Below are 12,274 nucleotides of genomic sequence, written 5' to 3'. Positions count from 1 at the left end.
ACGCGATGCTGGGTCGGGATCGTCGGACTCTGAATTCCGAGCTGTGGTCTGGTGAGTACTGCTAAATTTAAGGCTGAACCAAACCACACTCTAACTTAATCGTCACAGACCCAGCGGTTTAAAAACCTAGCCGGTTGAACTCAAAACACTGCTAAATTTAAGGCTTAACTAAACCACACACTGTATCTAGCCATCACTGAAAAAAAAAAAAAAAAAAAAAAAAAAAAACACATTGAATCTTTTAATTGGATCACTCCTTCCCGGTTCTCCTTTTCTCCGCCAGGGGAGGAGGAAGAGGCGGGACAGGGGGGCAAACCCAAGCCCAGACAGGCTTGGTGGGAGGTGCATGGCCCAGACAGGCCTAGTCACCTCCTGGTTTGCTTTAAATTGAAACTCTTGGACCTTTAATGGTTTTCTTTCCGGGGGTTTTTATATCTTTATATATTTTTATAGTCTTAATATTTGTTTTTTATTTTTTATTTTTAGATTTATATTTATATGTATGATATTATGGACATGTTAATTTTAACATACTCATACCTTTAGTGGTAAGCTGAAAGATCTTTTCCTATTTTTCTTCCGACTAACTTTAAAATACTGATATTACTAACAGAAAGATAAAGAAAGAGGTATTGGATAACTAATTTTCAAATAGGAAGAGTGTATCTAAAACCCCCTGGGAGTAAGCCTAGAAATGTGTTTGGAGCAGCAATTTTGATACTTATTGAGCTTGATAAAACTTACTTTCAAAATATAGGAAGTACGTGGAGCCAACCGTTTTAATGCCTTCTGATTCACTTCAAGAGGTAACTATTAAACCTTAATTAGTAATGTGTTAATGATTAATAGAGTAATATTAGCATTAGCACGCTAACGTAAGTGAATTAATATTACCTACAGAACAATTAAGTGACAGAGATCAGAATCCAGGCTTTAAATTTATTAAAATGCTATTTAAATCCCCAGAAAAATAGGCCTTGAAACGTTATTGGAGCAGGAATCCGCATATTTAATTAGCTGTCAAAGAAGCTGACTTTAAATGCTAAAAAGAGCTATTTATCAGTGATAAAAACCTAAGAAAGCTGTACGGTCGTGTCCGACATATTTGGAGGAGCACAAGAAGGGTCTAATCACAAAAAATATTTTGATAATTTTGAACTCACCACCCTGTAACAGTGTATGCAAAAACACACAAATAGAAGGCTATTGCAACATCTTTCTCTCTCAGAAGTTATCGCATCCAGCGGTTACCCTTGTGTGAGGGTGATGTCTGATTGGTTTGCCATAACTTTTAGGAGGGAGGTCTGGTAGAAGCTTGATGCCCCGCATCCGCCAGTCTCAACCTTCGACCTTTTAGGAGTATTCTAGGCCAAGTTTTCGATATTTCAGACCTACTTTGGTTTATTATACAGCAGAGTACATATGTTTTTTTTCAGTCGCTCTAACATGCACTCCAAATAATTTCAAATCAACAGAATCAAATTAACATCTCTCCTAATCACTGGTTTAAGTGGAAAACCCCTTTTAACTCAATCCAGACCCCAACCATGCAATTGTGGATCTGGTCAGGCCCAAATAGCAATTGGATACAAGACACGCGCTTGGGGCTGATCGTCCAAGCGAGCCGGCCTCAGCGTGAGGGTGTATAGTGTTTAACGGCCGAAACACCCGATGATCCTGAGGTACACTACTGAAGAGGTTGTCTTGAACATTTCCCTCACTCTAACTGTTTTGGGGGAGCAGGAAAGAATAATGACCAAAATGTCCTACTATAACAAATATCGTCCTTGAAACATGGCATTTGCCTGAAACAAAACTTCTTGGCGTGTTCAAAAACCCAACCGGTTCAACTCGGGTACTGTTAAATCTATAGATGGACCAAACCGCGCTCTAAACCTAACCACCATAACCGCAGCATTTAAAAACCTAGCCGGTTCAACTCGAGGACTGCTATTTTTAAGGCTGGACCAAACCACACCCCTAAACTTAACCATCACAGACCCAACGATTATAATTTAACTATGACATTAACCGTCTTTGATAACATGGCAGTCTGGCTGAAACTGGACTTCATGACGGAACGCGATGCTGGGTCGGGATCGTCGGACTCTGAATTTCGAGCTGTGGTCTGGTGAGTACTGCTAAATTTAAGGCTGAACCAAACCACACCCTAAACTTAACCGTCACAGACCCAGCGGTTTAAAAACCTAGCCGGTTTAATTCTAACACAGCTAAATTTAAGGCTGAACTAAAACACACCCTAAACTTAACCATCATAGACCCAGTGTTTATAGTCTAACGATGACACTTACCGTCTTTGGGACAAGGCAGTCTGGCTGAAACAGGACTTCATGGCGGAACTCGATGCTGGGTCGGGATCGTCGGACTCTGAATTTCGAGCTGTGGTCTGGTGAGTACTGCTAAATTTAAGGCTGAACCAAACCACACCCTAAACTTAACCGTCACAGACCCAGCGGTTTAAAAACCTAGCCCGTTTAATTCTAACACAGCTAAATTTAAGGCTGAACCAAACCACACCCTAAACTTAACCGTCACAGACCCAGCGGTTTGCAAACCTAGTCGGTGTAATTCTAACACAGCTAAATTTAAGGCTGAACTAAAACACACCCTAAACTTAACAATCACAGACCCAATGATTATAATTTAACTATGACATTAACCGTCTTTGATAACATGGCAGTCTGGCTGAAACAATACTTTTTGGCAGAGCACGATGCTGGGTCGGGATTACCGGTCTGCGACCTTCGAGTTGTGGTCTGGTTCGCCGATCTGGAACAAGTTCAGTCAAGAACTTTGTGTTCTCATATCTACTTAGATCTAGATTGAGTGCTGGAACAAACTGCACTCTCAAGCTAATCGCCATAACCTCAGCAATTATGAACCCAGCCGGTTCAACTCGAGCACTGTGAAACTTAAGGGTGAAAAAATTCAGAGCCTAAATTTAACCAAAAACATAACTTTCACTTTTTTAGGCCCAATGCTTAGACAAGCACAGCTCCTAGACCGGAGATGATCTCATGCGATATGGTATAGTCTGACAAGCGTGGGCCCGTGCACCTTTCCCTCAGTCTCCCTATCCCAAACCGGCCTAGACGAGGGCTAGGTTGGGGGGAGCTGTTGTACTTTTCCAAACCTAACCCAAGCCAGAGCCATCGGACTAGACATACCATCTTACGTAAAAGATCCTATTATGGGCCTCTGTCATTGTTCTAATTGAATATCTTTGATTGAATCACTCCTTCCCGTGCCTCCTTTTCTCCGCCATTGGGAGAGGAGGAGATGGGACAGGGGGGCAAACCCAGGCCCAGACAGGCTTGGTGGGAGGTGTGTGGCCCAGACAGGCCTAGTCACCTCCTGGTTTGCTTTAAATTGAAACTCTTAAACCTTGAGTAGTAATCTTTTGAGGGGTTTTTGTATTTTATTTATTTATTTATTACTATTATTATTATTATTATTATTATTATCTTTACATATTATATTTTTAGGTACATGATTATTAACATGCTAATTTTAACATACTGGTACCTTTAAATATAAATCTGTTAAATAGTTCATTCTATTTAATATTTACAGTTTTTTTCTATTTTTGATCTATATTATTAGCATGCTAACTTCAATGTACCAATATCTTTAAATAGTCATCTGTTAGCTTATTTAATTTTTTAGGATATTATCAAAATACTCGTTTTAACATATGATACCTTTTAATAGTAAACTTTAAAGATTTTGATATTTATTTCACAATATATATATATATATGTGTTTTATATTTTAAGTAATTTTAAACTAAGAAAAGTATACATAAAACCCCATGAAAGTAAGACTAGAAACGTGTTTGAAGCAGCAAATTTGCACACTTAGTGTTTTAAGGCCGAAAAACACGATGATCCTTCGGTTTTCTACTGAAGAGACTGTCTTGAATATTCCCCTCACTCTAAATACGTTGAGGGAGCAGGAAAGAATAACAGCAAACAATGCTTTCCTGTAACAAGTATGGTCTTTGAAACATGACTGTTTGGCTGAAACAAAACTTTCTTGGCAGAGCACGATGCTGGGTCGGGATTATCGGACTGCAGCTTTCGAGCTGCGGTCTGGTTCGCCGATCTGGAACAAGTTCCGTAAAGAACTTCGTGTTCTCACATCTAATCAGATTTAATTATAATGCTGAACCAAACCTGCGCTGTAAACCTAACCGCCATAACCTCAACGATTGAAAACCTTGCCGATTCGACTCGAGTACTGTGAAATTTAAGGCCGAGCTAAACCTTAACCATCACAGACGCAACCATCGGAAAACTTGCTGGCTCAACTCGAGCACTGTTAAATTTAAGGCTGAATTAACCCACACCCTAACCTTAGCCATCACAGATGCAGCTATCGGAAAACTTGCTGGCTCAACTCAAGTACTGCTAATTTTAAGGCTGAATTATAACACACCTTAAACTTAACCATCACAGACCCAGTGATTGCAGTCTAACGATGACACTTACCGTCTTTGGGACAAGGCAGTCTGGCTGAAACAGGACTTCATGGCGGAACGCGATGCTGGGTCGGGATCGTCGGACTCTGAATTTTGAGCTGTGGTCTGGTGAGTACTGCTAAATTTAAGGCTGAACCAAACCACACCCTAAACTTAACCGTCACAGACCCAGCGGTTTAAAAACCTAGCCGGTTTAATTCTAACACAGCTAAATTTAAGGCTGAACTAAAACACACCCTAAACTTAACCGTCACAGACCCAGCGGTTTAAAAACCTAGCCGGTTTAATTCTAACACAGCTAAATTTAAGGCTGAACTAAAACACACCCTAAACTTAACCATCATAGACCCAGTGATTATAGTCTAACGATGACACTTACCGTCCTTGGGGACAAGGCAGTCTGGCTGAAACAGGACTTCATGGCGGAACGCGATGCTGGGTCGGGATCGTCGGACTCTGAATTCCGAGCTGTGGTCTGGTGAGTACTGCTAAATTTAAGGCTGAACCAAACCACACTCTAACTTAATCGTCACAGACCCAGCGGTTTAAAAACCTAGCCGGTTGAACTCAAAACACTGCTAAATTTAAGGCTTAACTAAACCACACACTGTATCTAGCCATCACTGAAAAAAAAAAAAAAAAAACACATTGAATCTTTTAATTGGATCACTCCTTCCCGGTTCTCCTTTTCTCCGCCAGGGGAGGAGGAAGAGGCGGGACAGGGGGGCAAACCCAAGCCCAGACAGGCTTGGTGGGAGGTGCATGGCCCAGACAGGCCTAGTCACCTCCTGGTTTGCTTTAAATTGAAACTCTTGGACCTTTAATGGTTTTCTTTCCGGGGGTTTTTATATCTTTATATATTTTTATAGTCTTAATATTTGTTTTTTATTTTTTATTTTTAGATTTATATTTATATGTATGATATTATGGACATGTTAATTTTAACATACTCATACCTTTAGTGGTAAGCTGAAAGATCTTTTCCTATTTTTCTTCCGACTAACTTTAAAATACTGATATTACTAACAGAAAGATAAAGAAAGAGGTATTGGATAACTAATTTTCAAATAGGAAGAGTGTATCTAAAACCCCCTGGGAGTAAGCCTAGAAATGTGTTTGGAGCAGCAATTTTGATACTTATTGAGCTTGATAAAACTTACTTTCAAAATATAGGAAGTACGTGGAGCCAACCGTTTTAATGCCTTCTGATTCACTTCAAGAGGTAACTATTAAACCTTAATTAGTAATGTGTTAATGATTAATAGAGTAATATTAGCATTAGCACGCTAACGTAAGTGAATTAATATTACCTACAGAACAATTAAGTGACAGAGATCAGAATCCAGGCTTTAAATTTATTAAAATGCTATTTAAATCCCCAGAAAAATAGGCCTTGAAACGTTATTGGAGCAGGAATCCGCATATTTAATTAGCTGTCAAAGAAGCTGACTTTAAATGCTAAAAAGAGCTATTTATCAGTGATAAAAACCTAAGAAAGCTGTACGGTCGTGTCCGACATATTTGGAGGAGCACAAGAAGGGTCTAATCACAAAAAATATTTTGATAATTTTGAACTCACCACCCTGTAACAGTGTATGCAAAAACACACAAATAGAAGGCTATTGCAACATCTTTCTCTCTCAGAAGTTATCGCATCCAGCGGTTACCCTTGTGTGAGGGTGATGTCTGATTGGTTTGCCATAACTTTTAGGAGGGAGGTCTGGTAGAAGCTTGATGCCCCGCATCCGCCAGTCTCAACCTTCGACCTTTTAGGAGTATTCTAGGCCAAGTTTTCGATATTTCAGACCTACTTTGGTTTATTATACAGCAGAGTACATATGTTTTTTTTCAGTCGCTCTAACATGCACTCCAAATAATTTCAAATCAACAGAATCAAATTAACATCTCTCCTAATCACTGGTTTAAGTGGAAAACCCCTTTTAACTCAATCCAGACCCCAACCATGCAATTGTGGATCTGGTCAGGCCCAAATAGCAATTGGATACAAGACACGCGCTTGGGGCTGATCGTCCAAGCGAGCCGGCCTCAGCGTGAGGGTGTATAGTGTTTAACGGCCGAAACACCCGATGATCCTGAGGTACACTACTGAAGAGGTTGTCTTGAACATTTCCCTCACTCTAACTGTTTTGGGGGAGCAGGAAAGAATAATGACCAAAATGTCCTACTATAACAAATATCGTCCTTGAAACATGGCATTTGCCTGAAACAAAACTTCTTGGCGTGTTCAAAAACCCAACCGGTTCAACTCGGGTACTGTTAAATCTATAGATGGACCAAACCGCGCTCTAAACCTAACCACCATAACCGCAGCATTTAAAAACCTAGCCGGTTCAACTCGAGGACTGCTATTTTTAAGGCTGGACCAAACCACACCCCTAAACTTAACCATCACAGACCCAACGATTATAATTTAACTATGACATTAACCGTCTTTGATAACATGGCAGTCTGGCTGAAACTGGACTTCATGACGGAACGCGATGCTGGGTCGGGATCGTCGGACTCTGAATTTCGAGCTGTGGTCTGGTGAGTACTGCTAAATTTAAGGCTGAACCAAACCACACCCTAAACTTAACCGTCACAGACCCAGCGGTTTAAAAACCTAGCCGGTTTAATTCTAACACAGCTAAATTTAAGGCTGAACTAAAACACACCCTAAACTTAACCATCATAGACCCAGTGTTTATAGTCTAACGATGACACTTACCGTCTTTGGGACAAGGCAGTCTGGCTGAAACAGGACTTCATGGCGGAACTCGATGCTGGGTCGGGATCGTCGGACTCTGAATTTCGAGCTGTGGTCTGGTGAGTACTGCTAAATTTAAGGCTGAACCAAACCACACCCTAAACTTAACCGTCACAGACCCAGCGGTTTAAAAACCTAGCCCGTTTAATTCTAACACAGCTAAATTTAAGGCTGAACCAAACCACACCCTAAACTTAACCGTCACAGACCCAGCGGTTTGCAAACCTAGTCGGTGTAATTCTAACACAGCTAAATTTAAGGCTGAACTAAAACACACCCTAAACTTAACAATCACAGACCCAATGATTATAATTTAACTATGACATTAACCGTCTTTGATAACATGGCAGTCTGGCTGAAACAATACTTTTTGGCAGAGCACGATGCTGGGTCGGGATTACCGGTCTGCGACCTTCGAGTTGTGGTCTGGTTCGCCGATCTGGAACAAGTTCAGTCAAGAACTTTGTGTTCTCATATCTACTTAGATCTAGATTGAGTGCTGGAACAAACTGCACTCTCAAGCTAATCGCCATAACCTCAGCAATTATGAACCCAGCCGGTTCAACTCGAGCACTGTGAAACTTAAGGGTGAAAAAATTCAGAGCCTAAATTTAACCAAAAACATAACTTTCACTTTTTTAGGCCCAATGCTTAGACAAGCACAGCTCCTAGACCGGAGATGATCTCATGCGATATGGTATAGTCTGACAAGCGTGGGCCCGTGCACCTTTCCCTCAGTCTCCCTATCCCAAACCGGCCTAGACGAGGGCTAGGTTGGGGGGAGCTGTTGTACTTTTCCAAACCTAACCCAAGCCAGAGCCATCGGACTAGACATACCATCTTACGTAAAAGATCCTATTATGGGCCTCTGTCATTGTTCTAATTGAATATCTTTGATTGAATCACTCCTTCCCGTGCCTCCTTTTCTCCGCCATTGGGAGAGGAGGAGATGGGACAGGGGGGCAAACCCAGGCCCAGACAGGCTTGGTGGGAGGTGTGTGGCCCAGACAGGCCTAGTCACCTCCTGGTTTGCTTTAAATTGAAACTCTTAAACCTTGAGTAGTAATCTTTTGAGGGGTTTTTGTATTTTATTTATTTATTTATTACTATTATTATTATTATTATTATTATTATCTTTACATATTATATTTTTAGGTACATGATTATTAACATGCTAATTTTAACATACTGGTACCTTTAAATATAAATCTGTTAAATAGTTCATTCTATTTAATATTTACAGTTTTTTTCTATTTTTGATCTATATTATTAGCATGCTAACTTCAATGTACCAATATCTTTAAATAGTCATCTGTTAGCTTATTTAATTTTTTAGGATATTATCAAAATACTCGTTTTAACATATGATACCTTTTAATAGTAAACTTTAAAGATTTTGATATTTATTTCACAATATATATATATATATGTGTTTTATATTTTAAGTAATTTTAAACTAAGAAAAGTATACATAAAACCCCATGAAAGTAAGACTAGAAACGTGTTTGAAGCAGCAAATTTGCACACTTAGTGTTTTAAGGCCGAAAAACACGATGATCCTTCGGTTTTCTACTGAAGAGACTGTCTTGAATATTCCCCTCACTCTAAATACGTTGAGGGAGCAGGAAAGAATAACAGCAAACAATGCTTTCCTGTAACAAGTATGGTCTTTGAAACATGACTGTTTGGCTGAAACAAAACTTTCTTGGCAGAGCACGATGCTGGGTCGGGATTATCGGACTGCAGCTTTCGAGCTGCGGTCTGGTTCGCCGATCTGGAACAAGTTCCGTAAAGAACTTCGTGTTCTCACATCTAATCAGATTTAATTATAATGCTGAACCAAACCTGCGCTGTAAACCTAACCGCCATAACCTCAACGATTGAAAACCTTGCCGATTCGACTCGAGTACTGTGAAATTTAAGGCCGAGCTAAACCTTAACCATCACAGACGCAACCATCGGAAAACTTGCTGGCTCAACTCGAGCACTGTTAAATTTAAGGCTGAATTAACCCACACCCTAACCTTAGCCATCACAGATGCAGCTATCGGAAAACTTGCTGGCTCAACTCAAGTACTGCTAATTTTAAGGCTGAATTATAACACACCTTAAACTTAACCATCACAGACCCAGTGATTGCAGTCTAACGATGACACTTACCGTCTTTGGGACAAGGCAGTCTGGCTGAAACAGGACTTCATGGCGGAACGCGATGCTGGGTCGGGATCGTCGGACTCTGAATTTTGAGCTGTGGTCTGGTGAGTACTGCTAAATTTAAGGCTGAACCAAACCACACCCTAAACTTAACCGTCACAGACCCAGCGGTTTAAAAACCTAGCCGGTTTAATTCTAACACAGCTAAATTTAAGGCTGAACTAAAACACACCCTAAACTTAACCGTCACAGACCCAGCGGTTTAAAAACCTAGCCGGTTTAATTCTAACACAGCTAAATTTAAGGCTGAACTAAAACACACCCTAAACTTAACCATCATAGACCCAGTGATTATAGTCTAACGATGACACTTACCGTCCTTGGGGACAAGGCAGTCTGGCTGAAACAGGACTTCATGGCGGAACGCGATGCTGGGTCGGGATCGTCGGACTCTGAATTCCGAGCTGTGGTCTGGTGAGTACTGCTAAATTTAAGGCTGAACCAAACCACACTCTAACTTAATCGTCACAGACCCAGCGGTTTAAAAACCTAGCCGGTTGAACTCAAAACACTGCTAAATTTAAGGCTTAACTAAACCACACACTGTATCTAGCCATCACTGAAAAAAAAAAAAAAAAAACACATTGAATCTTTTAATTGGATCACTCCTTCCCGGTTCTCCTTTTCTCCGCCAGGGGAGGAGGAAGAGGCGGGACAGGGGGGCAAACCCAAGCCCAGACAGGCTTGGTGGGAGGTGCATGGCCCAGACAGGCCTAGTCACCTCCTGGTTTGCTTTAAATTGAAACTCTTGGACCTTTAATGGTTTTCTTTCCGGGGGTTTTTATATCTTTATATATTTTTATAGTCTTAATATTTGTTTTTTATTTTTTATTTTTAGATTTATATTTATATGTATGATATTATGGACATGTTAATTTTAACATACTCATACCTTTAGTGGTAAGCTGAAAGATCTTTTCCTATTTTTCTTCCGACTAACTTTAAAATACTGATATTACTAACAGAAAGATAAAGAAAGAGGTATTGGATAACTAATTTTCAAATAGGAAGAGTGTATCTAAAACCCCCTGGGAGTAAGCCTAGAAATGTGTTTGGAGCAGCAATTTTGATACTTATTGAGCTTGATAAAACTTACTTTCAAAATATAGGAAGTACGTGGAGCCAACCGTTTTAATGCCTTCTGATTCACTTCAAGAGGTAACTATTAAACCTTAATTAGTAATGTGTTAATGATTAATAGAGTAATATTAGCATTAGCACGCTAACGTAAGTGAATTAATATTACCTACAGAACAATTAAGTGACAGAGATCAGAATCCAGGCTTTAAATTTATTAAAATGCTATTTAAATCCCCAGAAAAATAGGCCTTGAAACGTTATTGGAGCAGGAATCCGCATATTTAATTAGCTGTCAAAGAAGCTGACTTTAAATGCTAAAAAGAGCTATTTATCAGTGATAAAAACCTAAGAAAGCTGTACGGTCGTGTCCGACATATTTGGAGGAGCACAAGAAGGGTCTAATCACAAAAAATATTTTGATAATTTTGAACTCACCACCCTGTAACAGTGTATGCAAAAACACACAAATAGAAGGCTATTGCAACATCTTTCTCTCTCAGAAGTTATCGCATCCAGCGGTTACCCTTGTGTGAGGGTGATGTCTGATTGGTTTGCCATAACTTTTAGGAGGGAGGTCTGGTAGAAGCTTGATGCCCCGCATCCGCCAGTCTCAACCTTCGACCTTTTAGGAGTATTCTAGGCCAAGTTTTCGATATTTCAGACCTACTTTGGTTTATTATACAGCAGAGTACATATGTTTTTTTTCAGTCGCTCTAACATGCACTCCAAATAATTTCAAATCAACAGAATCAAATTAACATCTCTCCTAATCACTGGTTTAAGTGGAAAACCCCTTTTAACTCAATCCAGACCCCAACCATGCAATTGTGGATCTGGTCAGGCCCAAATAGCAATTGGATACAAGACACGCGCTTGGGGCTGATCGTCCAAGCGAGCCGGCCTCAGCGTGAGGGTGTATAGTGTTTAACGGCCGAAACACCCGATGATCCTGAGGTACACTACTGAAGAGGTTGTCTTGAACATTTCCCTCACTCTAACTGTTTTGGGGGAGCAGGAAAGAATAATGACCAAAATGTCCTACTATAACAAATATCGTCCTTGAAACATGGCATTTGCCTGAAACAAAACTTCTTGGCGTGTTCAAAAACCCAACCGGTTCAACTCGGGTACTGTTAAATCTATAGATGGACCAAACCGCGCTCTAAACCTAACCACCATAACCGCAGCATTTAAAAACCTAGCCGGTTCAACTCGAGGACTGCTATTTTTAAGGCTGGACCAAACCACACCCCTAAACTTAACCATCACAGACCCAACGATTATAATTTAACTATGACATTAACCGTCTTTGATAACATGGCAGTCTGGCTGAAACTGGACTTCATGACGGAACGCGATGCTGGGTCGGGATCGTCGGACTCTGAATTTCGAGCTGTGGTCTGGTGAGTACTGCTAAATTTAAGGCTGAACCAAACCACACCCTAAACTTAACCGTCACAGACCCAGCGGTTTAAAAACCTAGCCGGTTTAATTCTAACACAGCTAAATTTAAGGCTGAACTAAAACACACCCTAAACTTAACCATCATAGACCCAGTGTTTATAGTCTAACGATGACACTTACCGTCTTTGGGACAAGGCAGTCTGGCTGAAACAGGACTTCATGGCGGAACTCGATGCTGGGTCGGGATCGTCGGACTCTGAATTTCGAGCTGTGGTCTGGTGAGTACTGCTAAATTTAAGGCTGAACCA

Source organism: Carassius gibelio, chromosome A21 (genome assembly GCF_023724105.1).
Source record: "Carassius gibelio isolate Cgi1373 ecotype wild population from Czech Republic chromosome A21, carGib1.2-hapl.c, whole genome shotgun sequence".
Classification (NCBI taxonomy): domain Eukaryota; kingdom Metazoa; phylum Chordata; class Actinopteri; order Cypriniformes; family Cyprinidae; genus Carassius; species Carassius gibelio.
Note: the sequence above shows the minus strand (reverse complement) of the source record.